General features: G+C 35.2%; 1 protein-coding gene across 15 annotated transcripts in view; it reads right to left on the bottom strand.

Moving 5' to 3' along the window:
• Positions 1-24,360, bottom strand: part of CCDC91 (coiled-coil domain containing 91) — a 375,497-nt gene that overhangs the window by 314,401 nt on the left and 36,736 nt on the right. The window contains exon 1 of one of the 15 annotated variants that reach the window (XM_031650367.1): positions 20,354-20,432. The exons of the other annotated variants lie outside the window; for them this stretch is intronic. The gene's annotated coding sequence lies outside the window, so the exon portion shown is untranslated. Of the gene's footprint in view, positions 1-20,353; positions 20,433-24,360 lie in introns of those variants that run through there. 15 annotated transcript variants of the gene reach the window in all.

Raw genomic sequence — 24,360 nt, 5'->3', positions numbered from 1 at the left:
GGTCAAGAAAATGTAACTATCTACCTAAGTATATAAGAAATCTGGAGGTATTGCGGAGATCCTTTATTCATCTTTTTTTTTTACCCTCCAGCAATTGAACTGAGCAGTTCCTAGCACATAGTAAGGGCTCAAAGATTATTTTTGAATTAATACCTTCAGAATAAATGACTGAATGAAAGCAAATTAGTTGCTAACACTTCCCACATGGCTTCCTTTTCCTCTTACGTTTCCAAGAAAATTACATTGGATCTTGGGCACTAGAGGACCCAGTTGCTAGCATTAAAATAGCTCTACCCATATTAAGACCTGAGCCTAAGGACCAATATCTTAAAAGATATTACACTGCTACTTTATATTCTCATCAAGTATCCAATTATTATTGGGGTTAATAATTTTGAAACTGCCTTTGAAGATGAATTAAAGAAGTATTGCCATACCATAAATTCTACTACCAGTGAACCTTTGCCAGTGGCAGATTATCACAAGTCCAAAGAAAACAAACTGAGGTGTAAATTTATTACCTAAAAAACATTATATTCATAAATAATCCAATAGGAAAACATCCCAACTATTACTAACGAAAAGTTTTCCTTTATAATTTTCATCTGTTATCAATTAAGTCTGTCTTTACCAACCTTCATTCAGAAAACATACACATCCCAAAAAGTAACAACAAAAATAAAAACAACAAGACATTTACTCTCCAAACCCTTATATCTACCCTCACCCTCTTTGGTTGTCTTCAACTTCCAACTCCTTAATAGCAATCTTTTCCCAGACTGATAGCCCTCTAATTCTATCTCATTATCTTCTCCTTCAAAAAATGTATGCCTTCTCATAATCTTAGTGGTCTACACAAATTTTCCACAACTAATCACTTCTCAGGGGCCAGTCGTATATTCCTAACCAAAAAAATGAACATTTTTACAGGGCTATCCCTCTATCAACTCAAAAGTCTCACTGTATGAACTGTATTCTTATCTGGCAAAATCTCATCGCTCAATGAATGCTAGAGGTAAGATATACTACTTCCTCTCCTCACATTTTAAAAGAGGGCACAGGCCTGTTTTCAATAGAAGGAAATGTGATTGAAGAAGTACTATAGTCCTTTCTCTATCCTCTTCTCTCAAAAAAAAAGTAATAATAATAGTAAGAGCAAAACATCCCTAAGTGTCACTGTTAGCTAAGATTAATTATAAAATTTAGTATGCATGCAAAGTACAACCTCTTTGAGCTCCTTACTGGGAACTTAGTGCCTACAAACAATATACTGTTCTTGTAGTTTAGCTCCCATAAAGAAGCTCACCAGGGAAAAACTTCATTCTTTAAGTATGGAGACTTGTTTTTTAGCTATTCTGCCTGTGATCAGATGGGTAAATTTAATTTAGAAGAAAACCTGTGGGAGACCTCATTTCAGCTTTAGGCCCAAGCCAGGTTTTAATAAAGCTGCTACTCTGATTCCTATACAACTCTTGGTTCTATTCCTCAGCTGATTCAGAATCCACAGTGGTTGCAAGGCAACTGATAACACCTCCCTCCCACTCCAGGAACCACCAACAATATCCAATTACCTGTCTTCTGCGGACAACTATCAGAACAAAATCACATAAAATTCATGTTTCCCCTCTTCAGCTGGATTCACAGTGCTGCCCAACACACTCAGTATTTCTTTAAAGTTATTTCTCTCATTCTCAAGAAAAGCTATTTCAAAGATTGCCAGCTCTCCTCAAACTTCCAGCCTTTCTACTCCTTTCTGCAATCAAAGCAAGTAGCCAGGCCTCCTACTAAACAAAGAAAACAGAAGGCGAGAAGTCCCTCAACTTCTTGTCACCAAACTATAGCTACCAGCATCTGTACTCAGCTATTACAACTCATTCTGCTCACAAATAGAAAGGAACCCTTCTGCCTACTTAAGGCTAACCCCCAAACCCTCCCAGCAACCTGGGCTCTCAGACTTGGCTCTCTCAATTGTTTCCTCTTAATTATTCAACCTCCTCTTATTTGGCTCTTTCTCATTAACGATGAAACATGCTCCAAGTCCTACAGTTTAAAAATGAAACAACAAAAACAAAAACAAAACCTTCCTCAAATACAGTGTCCTCCAACCACAGTCCTATCCTTTTCACAGCTCAACTTCAGACACTATTCCTGTATCTCATGCCTGCAACCAATTACATCCTTGTTATTATGCAAAAAGAAACTCACAATTCCTTGTCTTACTTGAACACTACCATTATTTGACCAGTCTTTTCTTCTCAAAACACTCTCACTTCATGCTATATAAGACAATCATACTCCTTCCTTCTTTCTTCCTAGTTTTCTGACTGCTTTATCTCAATCTCTCTTGCAGATTCTTCTACCTATCCTTTAAATTTTGAGCTCCAACCTAACCCTTCCTTTCTTTTCACTTTAGATACACTCCCTGGACTATCTCATTCACATCTTTGGATTCATTTACAAACATAAGCTATGGTATCTCTATCTCTAATTTAGATGTGTTTCCTGAGCTCCAGATCTATATAGCCAAGAGACAACTGAATGGTTTCTCTTGTAATCTAACAGGCACCTCAAATTCAATACAACCAAAACTCAAGATTGAATTCAAGATCGCCCCCACCAACCTCAAATTTACCCTTCCTCCAGGGGTCTTTAGACCAGTGATTGCCACTACCTCTACAACACATTTGGTCAAGAAGAAAACTTGCAGTCATCTTTGCCTCATACTTCTCTCTCTCACCCGATATATAAAATCAATCACAAAATCCTATCTCCTAGAGCAGGGGTCCCCACGTCGTGGACCGCAGACCGTGGACCACGAACCGGTCTAGGTCCTTGGCCTGTTAGGAACCAGGCTGCACAGCAGGAGGTGAGTGGCCAGCAAGCGAGCATTACCACCTGAGCGCTGCCTCCCGTCAGATCAGCAGCAGCATTAGATTCTCAAAGGAGCGCGAACCCTACAGGTGAACTGTGCATATGAGGGATCTAGGCTGTGTGCTCCTTATGAGAATCTAACTAATGCCTGATGATCTGAGGTAGAACAGTTTCATCCCAAAACCATCCCCTAACATTCCAGTTCATAGAAAAATTGTCTTCCACAAAACCAGTCCCTGGTGCCAACAAGGTTAGGGACCGCTATCCCAGATACCTCTAGAATACATCTACTCCTCTCAATCCCCAATACCTTCACTCTATGCAAGGCCACCATTATCTCTCATCTGGTATAGCATCAACCTTGTAAACAGTTCTCTGCTTCCAATTTTGCTCCTTTCTAGTCCATTCTCCACTCTGCTACCCAAGTTTTCCTTCTAAATACTCCTCCTATTTAAAACTTTATTCAATGGCTTGTCATTATTTTACAAAGTAAAAATTCTTCACAATAATTAATGCACCTTTGTAACCTAGTTGCTGCTATCATCCTCATCTCCATCAGATCCATATCCTGTAATCATACAGAAATTTGTGTTTGAACTATATGATGCTGGCCAAAGCACTACACCTCCCTGGGTCACAGTGTCCTCATATGTCAAATGAACAGGCTGACCAGAGGACTTCTAAGGTATTACACTCTAAGATAGTCTAAATATATGAAACTACACTATTACTATAGCCAAGTTCACCTCTTCTTCACAAACTACTTTCTCTCCTCAATCTGTTCTTTTCAGTCAATAGTATTATCCTTCTTTAATCCATCTGGGATGCAAAACCCAGCTGTCACATTTTACTCTTCACTTGACACTTTACACCATAGCAGGTAAGTTAGTCAATTCTATATAATTTCCCCACTCATCCTTTCTTGTCTCCTCCAGTGACCATCTTTGTGGCCTGGATCTCTATCACTATTTCTTGAAAACTACCAGAACTTACTTCTTGTCGTTCTGCTCTCCAATCCTTTCATTACACAGTATAACTGTTTTAGACCCTAAAACTATCATGCCAATCTCAACTCCAACTCTTTCAAAACAAGAATGCCAAATACATGCCTCTATGGGATATGATCTTTGGAGTCCCCCATATAAGCAAAATAAGCATGATGACAAAATTGTGATTTGCATTGGTACTAATGATTAAAAGTAAAAATATGTCCTGTAAAAAAAAGTCTACAAATATATCACATCAAGGCACAAGAATGTGCTCTATACGACAAACAATAAAGTGTTACATAGTAATCACAGTAAAATCAGTGCTGACAACATGAAACTGAAGACCCTGACAATAAGTTGCAATATATATAAATCTTCCCTGTGCTTATCTGGACTCACAATCCTTATTTTTTCATCATTCCCTTACTTTCAAATGAATGAAGTTTCATCTCTTCTATATTTACTACCAAAAAGCATATTACTTTTATCTGAACTATTTTTAAAGAGTATCCTGCAGTATATAAATTTGGAGGACCTAACCTTTTCATATGATATTATGTTGTTAATATTATTATGGCTATTATTCATTCTTTTGGCTGCTAGCTATATTAATAATATGCCAAAGTTTATTCAGCCACTTTCCTATCAAGAGACATCTGGGTAGTTTACAGGATTTGTTATTGAGACCAGAAATGCTGTGAACATTTTTCAATACATCTACTTTTGTTTATACACAGAACTTCCCTTAGTATATGCCTATGAGTAAAATCATTAAGTTGTAACATTTGTCTGTTTAGTTTCACAGGAAAATGAAAAAGTACTTTCCAAAATGGTGGCAGAAATACAGAGGTCCCTTAAATCGTCATCCTTCCTGACACTTGGTTTTAAATACCATCTCATTTTGTACTTAATTTGACTTCCCTGATCATTAATGAAATTAAAATTTATTCATATGATTATCAATGATATGTGGTTCTTCTTTTGTGAAGTACCTATCCACATCTTTATTTTTCTACTGTGTTGTGTTTTTAATTGATTTGGATAAATTTTTTTAAATAATTATTGATATTAATCATTTGTCAGCTGTGTATATTGCAAACATCTTCTAGTTTACAGCATGTGCTTCCACTTTCTTTAAGGCACCTTTTGATGAATAGAAATTCCTAATCTATTCTTTAATAACAATTTATCAGTTTCTTAGTCTTATTTTTTAAAACCTTTGCCATCTATAAAAGATATATACCTTTATTTACTACAAGGAAATTTTATTTTTGACATTTAAGTATTTCAGTAATCTGTATTTGAGTACTTATATATGGTGGAAGCAGAAATCTAATTCTTTCTTTTTTCCTGATATGGATCATTTTTCCTGATTACATTTATTATACAATGACTTATTTCCTTGCTAATACGATATCCCATCTTTATCATACACCAAATTTATTCTAGTATAAACAGACCCATAAACACTGTGGGTGTGTTTCTAGCTATACGATTATTTCAGCAGAAATGGAATCTTTACGATAGTGAGCGAGCCCAATCACTAAGAATTACCATGGTTAAGTTTTTTCTAAAAGGACTATTGATAACGTTCTATAAATATCCCTAAAAACGTCTCATATATTTCCTGTTAGGTGCATTCCTATTTATTGATATTCTACGATACTATTTTAATGTCTTCTTTTATACTTTCTAGTTATTTGTTGTTACTGTAATAACAATCCAATTGACTTCTGTATTATCTACCCACTTAACTTTAGTAAACTCTTATTTCTTTTTTTTTTTTTTTTTTTCTTTGAGACAGAGTTTCCCTCTTATTGCCCATGATGGAGTGCAATGGCACAATCTCGGCTCACTGCAACCTCATCCTCCCGGGTTCAAGCGATTCTCCTGTCTCAACCTCCTGAGTAGCTGGAATTACAAGTGCCTGCCACTATGCCTGGCTAATTTTTGGTACTTTTAGTAGAGACAGGGTTTCACCATGTTGGCCAAGTTGGTCTCGAACTCCTGACCTCAGGTGATCTCCCCGCCTTGGCCTCCCAAAATGCTGGGATTACAGGCGTGAGCCACCGCACCCGACCTAGTAAACTCTTATTTCTAATACCTTATCTGTATATAACTTTGATTTTACATGTAAATGAACATATTGCATCCAGATAACAACACTTTTATGTCCTTCTTTACAATTCTTATACCTCTAATTTATTTTTGTCTTAATGTACTAGCTATGTCCTCCAATGCAATGCTAAGTACATGAGGTAATGTGGCAGATTATATTTTCCAAAGATGGTCTCAAAAATATCTCCCATTCTACAATTTCTTCCAAGAATGTGACACTGATACTCCTCTCATTGAGCGGAAGGATTTCTGTCTTTTCCCTTTGAATCTGAGTCAACTGATATGACTTCCACAAGCAACATATTAGAATTAACACTGTGTGATTTCCCTAGCTAGGATACAACAATGCAATGTGCTTCTGTCTTTTACTCTTGTATTGCTTGCTCTTGGAGCCTAGATGCCATTATGTGAGACAGACCAAACTGGCCCACACAGAGATATCACATGGAAAGGCCATGTCTAAGTTTTCCAACTGACTGCCTAATTAAGTTCCCAGCCAACAGCCAGCATCATATCACCAGACATATAAATGAAGACACTTTAAGATGAATCCAGCCCCTAGCCAGCAAGTCACCTCCAGTGTTCAACATTCACATCATCCCAACTGAGGCACTGAAGAGTGAAGCTGTAAAAAAAAAAAAAAAAAAAAAAAAAAAAAAAAAAAAAAAGCCTTCTTCCGCATTGTCCAAGTTTCTGACCCTCAGAATTCATAAGCATAATAAAACAGTTGTTTTGTGCCACTAAATTTGGATTTGTTATGTAGCAATACTAATCAGAACATGTGATAAGCATGCTTTTATCATTTCTGACTTTAAGAGAATCTTTTCCTCTATCCCCATTTAGGAAGATTGCTGATGATGGTTGGTTGACTGGTTGTTTTATAAATATTTCTTGAGTTCAGAGATGTTCCCTCTTTTCCTAATTTGCTAAGCATTCTTATCATGAATTTATGGTGATTATCAAATGATTTTCTGTATCTATTGTAATTATATGGTTTTTCACTTTTAATCTATCAATGTAAATGTTGCTTACATTTATGGATCATTTATTAGTAAATCATCCTTGCATACCTGGGAAAAATCCAATTTGGCGATGATGTTTGTCTTCTTTAAATGTCGGTTTCAATTTGCTACTATCCTGTTTGGGATTACCAGCTCTATACTAAAAGTAAAATACATCTGTAATTGTCACCTGTTTTAGTGTCTTCTTTTGATTTGGATGTCAGGATTATGCTGGGCTTTCAGAACTTGCTGGGGAATCATCCTCCATTTGTATCAATTTTAAAAGATTGCAACAGATTGGAAAAACCTATTTCTCAAAATTTTAGTAGAGACTTATTTATTGGCAAATCATTTGGACTTGTTGCTTTCTTTGTGGGAAGAGTCAGACTTTTAATTTCTCCCTCGGTTTTTATAAGTAATATTTTCCTAGAAATGTCTATTTTTACATAGGTCACATATAATTAACAGTATTCTCATTTTCTTTTTAATCTCTGATTTATGTTATATATCTTTTTCATTCTTTACATATTGAATTCTCTATATGTCCATGAACTGTATTATTCATATATTATATATCCTTTGCTGATTTTTTTATCAATCAATAATCACAAACGTTAATTTAAAATTTCCCACTTTAATACTAGAGGTACTAATTTACCTATATCAGTATATCAAATTTTTGCTACCTATTTGATGTTATATATTTTTGGTGAATGTAGTGAATTCTAATAATGTTATGTTGCCTTGGCATACATTTTAAATATGTTTAACTTTCTCATATCAGAAACCGGGCTCAGTCACACTCGACACAGTTTCCAGTTGTCTGCCTCCACCTAGTTCTTCCAGATATCTACCTTATACGATCGCCTCCCAGTAACCACTTCCCTACGGGACAGCTAGATACAACCTACTCGAGTCACCCTACTGGCTCCCATACCCTGCCCGGACTGCCCAGATAAGCTGCAGTGACCATCTCTCAGTCACAGCGTCACCAAAGAATTGAAGTCTGTTTGCTGTAAACCCACTGTACTAGTCTGTTCTCACATTACTTTAAAGAAATACCTGAGACTGAGTAGTTTGTAAAGAAATGGGGTTTAATTGGCCCACGGTTCTGCAGGTTGTACAGGAAACATAACGTTGGCATCTGCTTGGCTTCTGGGGAAGCCTCAGGAAACTTTCAATCATGACAGAAGACAGAGGGGAAGCAGACATATCTTACATGGCAGAAGCAGGAGCAAGAGTTGGGGGCAGGTGCTACACACTTTTAAATCAGATCTCAGGATAACTTCACTCATTATCACAAGAACAGCACTGCATGGAGGGGATGGTGCTAAACCCTTCATGAGGAACTGCCCCCATGATCCAAGCACCTCCCACCAGGCCCTACCTCCAGCGCTGGGGATTACAATTTGACCTGAGATTTGGGTGAGAACACAGATCCAAACCACATCACCCACCAGTTAGAATTCCCTGCAGGAAAACTCTTTGGTAACACCCTAGACCCCAATAATGGCTTTGACTCACAGGTTCCTTGCTCTCTCCCTCTCTTTCTCTCTCTCTCTCTCCCCACCCACTGGTGGAGCCTCCAAGTCCCAGATGGATTCCCCCTTACCATCTGGCCCTGTTTGTTTTCTGTGGGATCCGTAAGTAATATACTGCTTCTGTTACTTCCTATGTTTGGTTGTGCTGCCTCCTCTGTGCCTCACCTGACCAACACATCTAAATCTAACTTCTTTCCTGGTCAGGGCTCTCCTAGAGAATAGCTAACTTGTTAAGAATAAACTGGACACAGGTCAGGCAAGCGCCAAAAGGGCATCTGCCAGTATAAACAAGCTTCCTTGTTTGTTATGAGAAGGGCACCTGGTCACATGTCAAACACCCAGGCTGTCCACAGGGATAAAGAAATATCCTGTGAAAGGCCCATTATAAGCATCCATATGACCAAATCCCCTGGCATCCCCTCAGGGCAGGGCTAGAGTTTATAGCCACTTGAGAGACCTCAAGACAAAATTAGAAGAAAAATATGACAGTATATTTAATATGACAGTATAACAACTTTATATGATAACAAGGTGATCAGTCCTAATATGACCTTTTTTTTTTTTTTTTTTTTTTTTTTTTTTTTAAGGGGTGTCACTCTGTCGCCCAGGCTGGAGTGCAATGGTGCTATATCGGCTCACTGCAACCTCCGCCTCCTGGATTCAAGCGATTCTCCTGCCTCAACCTCCCAAGTAGCTGGGATTACAGGTGCCCACCAACATGCTCAGATAATTTTTGTATTTTTAGTAGAGACAGGGTTTGGCCATGTTGGCCAGGCTGATTTTGAACTCCTGACCTCAGGTGATCTGCCTGCCCTGGCCTCCCAAACTGCTGGGATTACAGGTGTGAGCCACCATGCCATACAAGAACACAGGTATACTTTGGGAAATTCCTCTTCTAGTAACATGCCCTAGAGAAACTCTCACCCATGTATACCAGAAGTCTTGCACAAGAATATTCATAGTAACACTGTTTGCAACAGTAAATCCCACAAACAACCCAAATGCCCATCGAGAACTCTAGTAAGTACTCAAGAGAAAGATGAGGACAGATTAGATTACCTGAGAAATGAAGGAAATGATTAGCTACTCATATCCTAGAACTATTCCTCATACAAAGCAAAACTGCAAGCTGCTACTTGGGGGAAAGGCAGAAAACCCTCCCACCCTCTGAAACCAGACAAATACCAGGAGTCAGTAGAGAGAACACAAATTCTACACAAACTTCTTCAGGAAAAAAGAACAGGAAATGCTTCTCAATTTACTGAAATTTGTTTTATGACCAAGGATATGGCTTATCCTGGTGAAGGTTCCATGCACATATGAAAAGAAAGCATGTTCTTTTCAACAGACAAAAGACAGAGACATTTCACCAAAGAAGATATACAAAGGGGATAGCAACTAAGCAAATAAAAAGATGTTCAACATCACCAGTCTTTAGAGAAACGGAAACTAAGGCCACAATGAGACACCATCACATACCTACCAGAGTAGCGAAAATAAAATGTAATGACAATACCAAATGCTGGCAAGGATGTGGAGAAAGTGGCTCTTTCCAACATTTCTGGTTTGAAAGATCCACTTTTTCTCGTGGGAGTGTAAAACAGTATGACCACTTGGGGAAACAGTTGTTCCGTTTCTTTAAAAATTAAATATATACTTCCTATAAGAATAAGCATTGCACTCCCTGGTATTTATCCCAGGAAAATGAAAACTTATGTCCACACAAAAACCAGTACATGATTGTTCATAGCTTTGTTTGTAACAGCCAAAAACTGGAAACAACCAAAATGTCCTAAAATAAGTGAATGGTTAAACAAACTGTGCCACATCGCTACCACTATGATACTTATCAGCCATAAAAAGGAAAGAACTACTGATACACGCAAGTTGGAGAGATTGCAAAGGTATTACGCTGAATGAGGAAAAAAAAAAAAAAAGTCAATCTCAAAAGGTCACATAATGAAAAATTCCATTTATATAAAATAAACTACATGTGTCTCTTTTAAAATGTGTTTTTACTTACTGCATTTTTCCTTCAATTGCTTTACAAATTTATCACCAATCTGCCTTAGCTCCATAACACATTAGTTTAGTATATTTTAGAAACACAAACCAATGACCTGACAGAAAAATAGGTGTTCCCATTTCAGAGAATAAATACAATTCATCTCAGTTTTTTACACCGGGTGGCAAAAATTGTGAGATAAACAAAAAGGAAAAAAAAGTCAAGAAGTAATCAACAAAACTAGGCCAAGAGATAATCTATACATTAAAGCATTAAGACAAAAACTTTTTTAAAAACTGTGATTAATACAAGAATACAGTGAAAACGGTAGAAAACATGCATAAGAGGGATTCAACAGATAGAAGGAAACTATTAGAAAGAGTAAAATGGACTTAGACCTAGTTTTTTCCCCAGTAAGAAATATGGCACATGAAATCAAAGATTTATCTTTAATGAATCATGACGACACTGCAGCTTTCAGAGTAAGTATTGATAGAAATGCCAATCTAATTTGAAATTTAAACATTCTGCCAATGCCTACGGCAAAATTACAAAATTGTTTTATTATAAAGAAAATATATTCCACAGTTACAAGAGCTAGATATTAAATTTTAGTGTTTCTTCTAAATTTTGCTAATATTTGAGCAACACTGTTTTCCAGATTTTACTGTCAAAACAAGATAAAAACAACTTACTATAATCCCCTCACATTGTTTTCATTTTATCTTATCTCCTTCTAGTACTCAAATAAATACATACATATTTTAATTGTACATGCAATTATAAGTTCTTTTTCATTATATAATCTACAGTTCTAAGTAATAGCCTTTATAATTATAGTCTTCATAATTGTATTATTTACATGTGTGTAACATCCCATCAATGTGACAACCATTTTTCTAGATTTAAAGTCCAAAAAGAGGAAGTTTCAGCATGAGTTTATGTTGGATAAACTTTATCATCTTTCCTAGCATGTAATATTCCATATTACATAGTTAATGCCACAATGATGTCTTCACACATTAACATTTTTCTTCTTTAAATTTAATACCTTAATATGAACTCTCAGATATAGAATGATTAGCTCAAAGAGTATGAACACTGCTTGACATGGTTTACTGCATCACTTTCCACAGGAGCTATACTAATTAATGTCATCACATGCAATTTTGAAAAAATCTTTATACATAAACACATAAATGTTAATTTTAACTTTAAAGCATAAATTAGTAGGCATGTTTCCCTACCTCAAATACGCTCTCCAACTTCCCTCCCACAACATTTGCCCACTAAAATGGTCCAAGTTAACCACCTACTATATACCTCTATTCTCATACATATAAAAATATGTATTCTCATATATATGTCTACATATATAATGGTGTTATCACTACATTTCTTAATATAAGATGTCCCCCCCCACACACACACACACACACACATATATATATATATATATATATATATATATTTTTTTTTTTTTTTTTCCCAAGACAGAGTCTCACTCTGTCACCCAGGCTGTAGTGCAATGGTGCGATCTCTGCTCACTGCAACCTCCGCGTCCGCATCCGCGTCCGTGTCCTGGGTTCAAGCGATTCTCCCACCTCAGCCTCCCGAGTAGCTGGGATTACAGGTACCCACCATCATGCCAAGCTAATTTTTGTACTTTTGTGGAGACGGGGTTTCACCATTTTGGCCAGCCTGGTCTCGAACTCCTGACCTCAGGTGATCTGCCCACTCTGACCTCCCAAAGAGCTGGGATTATAGGCATGAGCCACTGTGCCTGGCTGCCACACACGTTTTTAATCATCTTAGTTGTTTTCATGTAATAATTCCCCATGCAAATCCCACCAAGTTTACTGGTGCATATCTGATTCATTCTTTTTAATGACTACTAAGATTCTATTATGTAAATATATTATGTAGATACATAATAAATACATTCACAATTCCCCTACTGATAGACATAAATTGCATTTCTAGTTTTTGCCACTAGAAACAAATGCTCATACAGAAATGCTTATATATGGAAGCATGTTTCTATGAGTTAGATTTCAAAGAGTAAGATTGTAAGGTCAACCGGTATAAATATATATTTTATTTTTAATAGATATTATCAGACCACTGTCTACAAAGGCTCTACTAATTCACATTTCTACCAGCAAAATATAAAACTAATTATTTCCTTAGGTTCTTGCCAATACAATGTTATTGTTGGGTCTTTTCTCTCTTTCTCTCTTTTCATTAAAGGTGGGGGCTGAAAGAGGCAATATGATAGATATAAAGTTATATATCACACTAGTGAGTTAGAACATCTTTTCATATGTTGTTGGCCATTTGGATTGGCTTCTTCATATCTTTTGCTCATTTTCGTATAGTGCTGTTCGTTTCCTTTTTGTCATCTAAGAAGTTATCATATAGAACAGATATCAACTCTGTCCTTTCTCTGCACTGTACGTATTTTTACCAATTGTTTGTGTGGTATATCTTTCCATTCAACTGTTAAGTTTCATACAAATATATCTTTCTTTATAGCCTGTAGATTTACAATGGTGGTTAAGATTTTCCTCACCCCAAGAATATACATGATGAATGCTACAGAAAACCAAAAAGGGACTGATACAGGGAAAAAATTAAGAATTCAGTGGTAAAAGAGGGCTCATCTGTGGAGCTGATATTAAAGCTGTGACCCAACGTATAAGGATGTAATAATAGTAAAAAGAGTAGAGAAGTCCACATGTGCATATGTTCACATCAAAGGAAGAGAGGAGCAGGTCAATTAAGACAGTGATCCCTTCCTATTTTATGATTAAATCTTCCAGTGATTTCAAAAATGTATATTCACACGTAATAGTTTCCTGTGGCTGCTGTAACAAATTACCAAAACTTGGTGGATGAAAAAAACAGATATTTATTCTCTCACAATTCTGGAGGCCAGAAGTTCAAACTGGGCTGAAATCAAAGAGTTGGGAAGGCTGACTCCCTCTGGAGGCTCTAGGAGAGAATCCAAGCCTTGCCTCTTCCAGCTTCTAAAAGCTGCTGGTATTCCTTGGTTTGTAGCCTCCTCACTCTAACGTTCAAGGCTAGTATCTTCAAATCTCTTTCTATTCTTTCTTCACACTGTCTTCTCTGCTGTATGTCTGTAGATTATGCCTCTGTTTATCTCTTATGAGGACACTTGTGATAGTATTTAGGACCCACACAGATAATCTAGAGTAATCTCTCCATCTCAAGACCCTTAACTTAATCAAATCTTCAAAAACCCTTTTCCACATAAGGTAACATTTACAGGTTCCTAGGACCTAATATCTTTGAAGGACATGATTCTGCCTACAACAACTTTTAAAAAAAAAATGTGTGTAGGGGTGTGTGTGTGTGAGTACACATGTATGTATGTATTAACATAAATGGATGGGAGAAATTAAACATAACTATTAGTGAGGGATATACTTCGAGTTGCATGAAAATCAAAGAAAATAACTAAATCACAATATAATATGAGATATACAAACAAAATTTTAGTGACTTGATTTTCCATTTTCATTACTGTACACTACCTTACATGTATATACTTCTACCTACAATTTTCCATAAAAGAAATCTCTAAAAAGTGTACCTACTACATTCAAATAAAACACATTAAAGGGGGACATAAAATCATTAGCTTTGTAAGGGAGATAGAGATTTGAATAAATTTTTTATTTGAAATGTACTGTTATATTGTTACTTATGTAAAAAAGTATTTTTAAAGTATTGAAAAATAATCTCACAAACATCATACTATATACCTTTATTATACATCAAAATATATTTTTTCAACAAACTTTGAAACAAAGCATTCCATAATGAAAATAAATTCTAATCTGTTTCCATAAACCAGATTTTCACATTTTATGTGGTCTTAAATTGTGGCTCGCCAGTATTTTACAGCTTTTAAACATAGTCTAGCAATTAAAAAGTGACATATTTCACCAAGTGGCTAATTTGAAGGTAACAATGACTACTCATCACTCTATATAATCTGAGACATATTTTAATATAATTTATAAACTTTTATATTTAGTATTTTGGATGCAGAGGTCTCAAAGTTTTTTATTTTATATGAAGAAAAGATACATTACCATAAAGATAACAGATACAAAATAGTTTACTGGACTATAATAATGCAAGCCAAAAAATTAAACAGAAAATGATTACAATACAGCAATAATATTAAATTTATACATTTAACTTTAGGCTGCTATTCAAAACATCTATATATCAAATAACACAAAATCAAGTAGAAATACTCTTCCACAGAAAACTGCCTCTAACTTCTAATACACAATATTTATACAAAATGGGAACAAAGTTAATGACTAGTACCAAACAATCACAAAGAGAAAGGGCATTTTCATTCTTGTATTAAAAAAAATTCAACATCATCATTAATTACGTTCATTTGATATCAATTAAATAAAATACAGAGATCAAACTTGGATCTATTCTCAGCATCTAACAAGCATGACGCAAACTCAATAAATGTTGACTAATCTTAGGAAAAGTTATATTTACTTCGAACAGCAAACCATAGCAAAGTCTAGTGAAATAAATGATTTATATTGACAATTTCAGAAATTTTTCAGTTTCTTCAGCTATCATTCAATGGTCATGATAAACTGTGTCACTGAAAAAATGTTACTGAGAAAATCTGTTCTTTATCATTACAGATGATACAAGACACTATATTTAAAAATCCAAGGTAAAATTTACCTCCTTATATACAAAAATAACACTATGTACAGCTTAAGTACCAAAGAAAAAAATTACTTATAAATGTCAAATTCATTTTAAAATGCTGCCTTCTCAAACATGATACTCAGACCTAGTCCACTTAACAAAAGTATCTCATACTGTAGTCTAAAATGTCTGTTACCAGGAATTCAAATGGGACCTGCAGCATGCCAAAAGATTGTAACTCAAATTCATCTATACACATTATTGAATTTCATTTTCCTTGTCCTTTTGTTTTAATGCTATGACGCATTAACTCACACCTAATTGTGGGAGAACAAGAGTTGGATTAATAAATAGAAATTTTACAGTAGTCCTTATCATAAAGAAGTTGTGCTCAGCATTCTATCCTTTGTCAATTTTACTCTCTCTAGGTGTTTCCTACTCATTTATAATTTGAATCAGTTAAATGGAGATCTATGTGTTCTTCCATAGCCTTCAATATTGACATCCACCAGAAACATTCTCAGGATTTTAAAAATAAGAATGCCATTATTTATATACACCATTTAAACCTTTGGCAGATTTTAAATGGCCACAAATTATTTGGTGTGCCTTCTACAGAGAAGAAGTCTATGTCTCCCACCCTTGAATGTGGGTGAGCTTTGTGGAACCTTTGACCAGTAGCATGGGTGAGAAATGTGCCATTTTCTGGGCCCAGGCCTTAAGAAATAGGCATCTTCCACTTCCTGTCTTATGAATACTTACTCTGGAGAAAACGACCCTCCATATAAGAAATTTGACTATTCTGAGACTACCATGCTGTAAAGAAGCCCAAACTAGCCATGTGGAGAGAGCACACGAAGACAGAAAACACCTAATCAAACTTGCACTCTGCCGGTTATGCAAAGACCAGCAAAACCCTTCTCAAATTCCTGACTCACAAAATTATGAGCAAAATGACAGTTGTTTAAGCTGCTAAGTTTGGAGTAACTTGTTACACAGCAATAACTAAAACAAAAACTATAATTTTATTTTACAGTATGAACTCACTACTTGTAACAACAGAAAAGAAGACTGACAATTGGTAGCTGTAAGATACTGAAACTTTAAAAAAAAAACTTTCAAATTATCAACTTACTATCCATGCTACAAGTTCTTTTCATTAATTGCCACATAACAAATTCATGGGTCATGATATTAACCAATGCTCTCCATTACCTTTGATTCTCACAGTGTGAAGGAAGGGGCAGAGGTTAATAAGACAAGCCCTAGCACTTATGCTCCCATTAGCTGAATTGTAAACTATCAAGAAACAGCTATTTTTGCTTCCAAACATTTTTATCTGGGTTATATCTATTAATGTCAATTTCACTAAATATCTTTAAAAATCTGTAAGATAGCAGTGGAAGTAGTTGTTCCCATGAAAAAGTTGACTACTTATAACAGTTTGATAAGGACTACTTGCTTTTTAAAAAAATTCTGTCAAGACACAATACTATAAAAATTTAGGACAATCTCCACTGAGACTATTTTGCAACTGTATCACTATACTTAGAAATTAAAGAGGATATTTAAAGGTGTGATTTAAGAAAAATTTACAATAAATTCCAATAAGGAGACCTGCGTTCATAGAAAAGATTTGGGTCTAATAACAAAAGGCTAGACTACAAATATGTTATAAAGCATGTCCATATCATTTTCATGACTATCTATTTTAGCCAAAAATATTTTTATAAAGTTAATTACTAGGCCCAATTTAAATGAATAAAGAAGCTAGTATTATAATCCCTTTTTGAAAAATGTTTTTTAAATTAAGAAATAATGATGAAGTTTCCATTTTGCAAGATGAGTTCTATGGATGAATGATAGTGATGGCAGCACAACAATATAATGTACTTAATGCCACTGAACTGTACACTTTAAAATGGTAAAGATGATCCATTTTACCAATATTTTACAATTCTGAAAAAATAAAGATGATACCAAGAGTTAACCAATACATATTTGACTTATGTCCCCCAATGAACTGTGAGCTGTTTCAAAAGCACTGTCAAAGTAACAGAGGCTCATGTCTACATAACCTTATCTAACAATACGAAAAAAAAAAAAAATGTGAGTTTAAAAACTAAATAAGATTAGTTTTCTTCCTCCCAAACCTGAAAGATGATCTTCTCAAAGAAGTCAGTGTTCAATAATTAGGACAAAATTGACTTATGCTGACAAAACAAACAAATGAAGATTTTAATTTCCAGATTAAACCGGATCTTGTATTCACAAAGATATTCCAATATTCAATATTCAAAATATCAAAAGAACTACTTCTCATTTGGGTCAAAAAAGGATATTGTAGGTATTGTCACTTTACATAGATTCTTCTTTAGTCTCTGAATTAAATATTAACATTCGTAGGAATTTTCTCACCAATAATAAGATGTTCTCTAACATTTTTCATTACAGTATTCAAAAAGCTTCACAAATATAATAAAAAATCAAAAACATGTTGGATAAATTAAGCCAGTAATAGAGAATGTATGTTATAAATTTCATTTATATGAAGTTCAAGAACAGGCAAAACTAATATATGTAACAGAAATCAGAAGAGTAGACACCAGGGGTTGGGGGAGAATGGTATGGAGAAAGACTACAAGGGGAATGAGGGAATTCTCTGAGGAAATGGAAATGTTTGTATCTTGATTGGAGTATTGTTACACAGGTATATATATTTATCAGAATTCAGCAAACTATACACCCTCTATCCGTACATTTTGTGATATATGTAAATTACACATTAATTTTTTTAATAGAGGGTTGGGAAAAGAGACTTAGGAAATCAGTCTAAAAATTAATTCATAAGATGTGTCCCCTGAAACTGGTAATGGTTTTTTTTTTTTTTTTAGATAGAGTCTCACTCTGTCGCCCAGGCTGGAGCACAATCTCGGTTCACTGCAACCTCCGCCTCCTGGGTTCAAGAGATTGTCCTGCCTCAGCCTTCTGAATAGCTGAGATTACAGGCACGTGCCACCATGCCCAGCTAATTTTTGAGTAACGGTATTTTTAACACCAGAATTATTACACAGAGCAGTTTACTGAAACATAAATTGCTAGTTGGTAACAGAACAAGACATACCACCATTTCTGACCATTCAGTCATAACAGTTTTAAAGATGAATAAAACATCACCATTCTTGATTACTTAAAACTAAATTAACAAGATATCTCAAATGACCACAAAACTTAGCTTCTCTAAGTTCATCCCTGTTTTTCCAATGTCTAACTCCTCCCCTCTAATTCAGGTCAATCTAATTTAATTCAACAAACTCATTATACTTATTCTATAATAGTTGTTATGTGAGAAGCTAAGTACAACAGAATACAAAGATGAATTTATAGTAACCCCTATGCTCAAGGCATTTATAATCTAGTAGATGGCATTACACAAGTACATAATAGCTATTAAGAAAAGACTTCATGGTACCTGCAATATTCAAACTGAAACCCTGTGCAATTCAGACAAGTAATTAGAAAAGTGAAAAAAAAAATGTAAGTAAAGCAAAAGACCAGTAAGAGGCTTGTGCTCTAAACCTATCCCTCACTCTTCACATTTACTACCACTGCAGGAAAAGTCCATAAGTATCACTGTATTCTGTGTTTCCAAGAAATTTTCAAATGCAAATACAAAGAATCACCTGCATTTTTATAAATTTAAAAAAAAAAAAAAAAAAAAAAACCCAGAAAATCCATAGTCACAATTCTATGGGTAGATAGATAAAATGATCCACCATATTTTTTATAAAGGATATTCAGTTTGATTCAAACCACTGACATCAATGTACCTGTTCTCTGGAGTGAATTATCCTACTTTGAAAATCTAAAATTAGAATTATGAAGTGACAGAAAACATCACAATCTGAATTCTGCTTACACAAAACTACATAGTGTTCAATGCCAAGTTCCTAATTTACAGCTGGGAAAATCACCACTGAAGATAGCTGTGCCTGAATCAGATTCACTTAACAGAAAACCAGACGTAAACCTCAGATTATATGTGATATCTCCAGACACTCATACAAACAAGAATAACGTGAACTGAAAGACAGTAAATTCACCTAGACCTTTCTAAATCTGGCCACCATAATACTACAATATTCCTTTCTTAAAATTATCTAATAAATTATTAATAGAAGAAAGGAGGAGATAAAAACATGTGCATCTTCATTTAAGTACAGTTAAAAATCTAAAATTACTCCAATTATAAAGTCCTTTTTATAAAAAGCAGAAAATTATCAATCTTGAAATACACTCTTCACTTTTAAAATACAAAGAAAACCCACTAGACTTTTAGGATATCGAGTCTTAGCATGCCATCTCAAAACTCTTTCCCAAACAACTTGTCACAAATGAACAGGAACAAGCTGTACTAAGGATTTACAAAGATATTTCTTTAGGTTGTTTGCTTAATCAGCTATTGATGTCCCATCATAAATTAAGAAACCAAATGTATGCCAACAGGAGTCTGTCTGCAACTACAATATTACTTTATATTATTTCACCTCAGAAGTTTGGAACCTATGGAAAGTCCATTTAAAAAATTTGCCTTTACCTGGCATGTAAATGCTAACATATTTTGTTTGCCTTTTGAAGCCACACCAGATTCCAACCCACAGAGACAGGATTTCCAGTTTATTTCTCACAACCCACATGTACAAACCCAAAATTACAACACAGAAAAGTATTATTAGAATTCTGTAATAGTAAAGAAAAGAAATTCACCATAGAGCTCTATTTCTTAGAGCCTCTAGTATAGTGGCCTATGCATATTATACAATATTTAACATCTAAATTAAACACTCAAACACAGAAGGCTAACCTTGGTACTCTAATGTAAGAAATCTGGCTTTACAATGGAAAACCTAAGCTAGTTTGAACACTGTGAATTAAATAATGGCATAAAGGCCAGGTACAGTGGCTCATGCCTATAATCTCAGCTCTTTGGGAGGCAGAGGCAGGCAGATCACTTGAGCCTAGGAGTTCGAGACCAGCCTGGGCAATATGGTGAAACCCCATCACTACAAAAAAAAAATACAAAATTTAGTTGGGCATGGTAGTGCTCACCTATAGCCCCAGTTACTTGGACGCTGTTGTGGCAGGATCACTTGAGTCCAGAAGGTGAAGGCTGCAGTGAGCCATGACCACACCACTGCACCCCAGCCTGGCTGAAAGACCTAGACCCTGTCTCCAAAAAAAAAAAGCATAATTTCTTTTAAAAACTCAAATACATAATTATTACAGTTTAATAAGAGTATATCTCATATTCAATTCTTTGTAGAAATTAGCCTCATGCTTCTTTGCAGGCACCTATTTCCAGTGACTTCCAGAAATATGCATGTAGTTGTTGACCTATTGCAACGACACCATTTCAGAAACATCGAAATTTAGTACTCAGTTTTGCTCCCACTAGTAAATACCACTATTTAATATTATGTCCACTCACTGCTGCACAGAATTCAAACCATGGAAACCTCACTACCAAAGTTATCAAAGCTTTTAATACCACCAAAAGCCAAGAAGCAAAAATATGCCCCCCAAAAACTTGCTTACCCAGAATATTTGGAGGATTGAGTTTTCAACTTAATTTAAGAAGCACTATCAAAAATGCATTGGCCAATTTCTCTGCCTTAGGCAATGAAGTACAGAATGACTCCAGATTACACATATACTTTATACACAAATGGACATTAAGGGATTGGAAAGGATTTATACCTAAAATACTCTGACATTTCTATCTCTCTTTCCATCTGTCACCCTCAGAAGTACAATGCAAGGTTAAAGTAATACTTGTGGTTAAAGAATCATTTCCGAGAAGAATGAAAAATGAAAAGTTTAGCCTTGATTAAAAAGTCAACAAAGATAAAGAATAGGTATCTTCAAATAGGGTAAGATAGTAAGAGTTCTCTCTTAGCTGATATAATGAAAAGCTCTTGGCTCACAAGGTCCATAATAAGTAGCATCTCTTAATTTTGTCAACCCAAAACCCTTCCTCCAAACCTTCTTCCAGCCATAAACATAGACAATTAGTCCAACATGAGCTAAACAAAACAAAACATGTCCCCACCATTAATAATCAGACTTAGGGATAGGAAACTGACTCAAGCTGGATCAATCAGAGTCCTTCCCTGGGATGTTTCCAACTAGAGACGGAAGAAGAAAAACCCTGTTTCTCTCTGATCACAAAACTCTCCTTACCTACTAAGTTCTAAACTCAACAACTGCCTTCTCTTACTTCCTCAAACATGCAAAAGTTCAGGCCCATTTTAGAAATCTTGCCTTAGCCAGTCCCTGGAATATTCTTCCTCCTGATATTTACATGGCTAGCTATTTCTTCTGATTCATATTTCAGCTTTAATGTCTCTTCTAGACAAAGGTTTTCCTAAAGTAGTCACTTAATTACTGTCACATCGTTCTATTTTAATTCTCTGCATAGCACTTACCACTTTAATACTGCTCTTCTTTATACTCTCTGTTGTGTTTCTAACACCTAGAATAGTACCTGGCTCAGGATATGCACTCTATTCATAATTTGTTGAATTAATCAGTAGAAGCTGTGAATAAATTAGCCCAAAGCCAGCAGCAACCATGGTCCTAGCCCCAGGAAGAAGCCAGTCTGAAAGAGTAAAGTCATTAAAAAAAAAAGCAGCAGCAGCAGCAGCAATGAAAAAAGTAGAACTCCTAGAGCTATCTTCAGTCATCTCTAAGACCAGCTCCAAACCTGCCCATAATAGAGTTTGATTACATATATAGGTGGCCTTTAAAAATGGTATGTATACACCTCCGAGAAGAGCGATGTGTAAGACAATCCACCAGAATGTGAGAAGAAAAGACTACAACGCATCAAATAAGATACTTTTAGGTTGTACTATCCTTTGAAAAGTGCCATAATCTGTGTTTTATAATGTACGTAATGTACTGTTATAATCATATATGTATCAAATGTACAGATAAATATACCCATACTGAGGATGCATCCTCAAAAATGTATTCCTGGTAGAGGTGAACAATCAAAAAGTCTGGAGACAATCAAAGTTAATGAGCAAATTTATTTATTTTAACTTAACATGTTTCAGCTTTCTTTCATTTCCAACCAAGAGACTTCTGAAATGTGCTTAACACATATTTGGTACCCAAATACTTGAAAATGCTGAATGCAGAGACTAACTCTTTACGGGTCCAGAGAACAGACAAATGAAAGTTAAAGGTAGGCAGATTTCAAACCTGTATGAAAATAACTTCCTAAAATTTAGGTCTGTCCACAAGTAATCACTGGCTCTCCAACTATAAATTTCCTGCTATTAGAAGGGTTCAAGCAGAAACCTGGTTACCATCGATAAAAATTCTGTATTTGTGAGGTAATCTATGCAACAAATGTTAACAGAGTGAATATTAAGTGCTAGGAATCATACAATGAATTAAACTAAGTCCTTATGTCCTTGGATATCACAGTTTAATAGAAAGATAGACTTGCAAACATATATTTAGTACACAATATATCTATGCAACAACTGAGAAAGAAGTAATTTACTCTCCATGGGTGAGGATATCTAAGTTAAATACTATGAATAAGTAAAAGCCAATTTTCCTGTTCATCAAAAAAGATAAGCACATTCCTGGCGAAGACACAGCCAAAAGGACAGGTTTATAAAGCACATAGTATAGCAAATCAAAAATACCACAAATAATGCAGAATTATTGAATGATAAGGTACTTATGGTGGGAGAATAACTACAAATGAAGATACTAGATAGGTGGCTAGAAGCAAAATTATGAAGAGTCATGATAAGGAGTTTGGGAGGAGGCAAAGAACAATAAAAATAACTGTCTTTTAGAGTGTACTAATTTGTTGCAGACACATTCCTAAACTCTTTAGACACACTATCACTTTTAATCCTTAGAAAATTCCTGTATCACCTCCTCTTTTTCAACAAGAAAACTTATGCTAGAGCGAGATCAAGTAATTTACCTAAAATCAATTAGAGTCAAACACAGAACTCATTGAAGAATTCTGAAAAGAGAAATAAGATGTATTTTGAGTAAGTGACATGCGTAATGGAAAAAAATGGCTATGAGGCAATGTGGATAACAATGTGAAAGTAGAATAGGCTAGTTTGAGGGAAATCTAAGCAATAAACTAATAATCCAAAGTAAGAGGTAATAAGGGAGTGTGAATAAGGAAAAGGAAAACTAAAGGATCCCATCAGTTTCTACCTTCAGTAAGTGGGAAGAAAAAGCAAGTTTGGGTGTAAAAAGGCATAAAATGAAATAAATGAGGTGTAGAATAATTAGTTTAGGCTAAGGCAATATGGACATACTTGAGTTTGAGGTTTCAACAAAAGACCAAAAGGTAAAGATCTAATAGGAAGTTGACTGGAAAGAGGAAGAGTTCAAAAAAAGAGGTAGAAATAATCGCTAGGATAAACATATTCAGAAATCATCGATATACATCAACAATTTTAAAACTGGCCAAGCAAAGTAGAAAATAAATATCCATGGTCATCCATGCAGAAAAATTCCAAAAAAACCTATGTAGCTACTTCACTATCAAGAAGGTGGAAAATAACTCCCCATCAAGTGTGGTCTGCACATAGTGACTTCATTGCAAAGAGTACAATACAGAAAGAGAGAAAAAGAATAATTTTCCAGTGAAAAAGCCTAATAAAAACCACCTTAGTCAAATGATCAAACATCAACAATAAGTCACAATAAGTTACAGCTTAGCAATGATAAGTTGATCGTAAGTACCCTTGATACAATGTGATGAAAATGGCACTTCACCTCTATGCTCTTCCTCCTAAAAACCCTAACCCCAGTCTAATCATGAGGAAAAACATCATATCAATCTCAGCTGAGGAACAATGTACAAAATGTCTGACCAATACTCCTCAAAACAGTCAAGGTCATCAAAACCCAGTAAAGTTTAAGAAACCATCACAGCCAAGACGTGTCTGACTAATACTCCTCAAAACTGTCAAGGTCATCAAAAACAAGTAAAGTTTAAGAAATTGTCACAGCCAAGAGCAGCCTAAGGAGACATGACCACTAAATGTAATATGGTAACCTAGACAGCA

Source organism: Papio anubis, chromosome 9 (assembly GCF_008728515.1).
Source record: "Papio anubis isolate 15944 chromosome 9, Panubis1.0, whole genome shotgun sequence".
NCBI lineage: Eukaryota > Metazoa > Chordata > Mammalia > Primates > Cercopithecidae > Papio > Papio anubis.
Note: the sequence above shows the minus strand (reverse complement) of the source record. Positions and strands in the feature narration are given on the sequence as shown.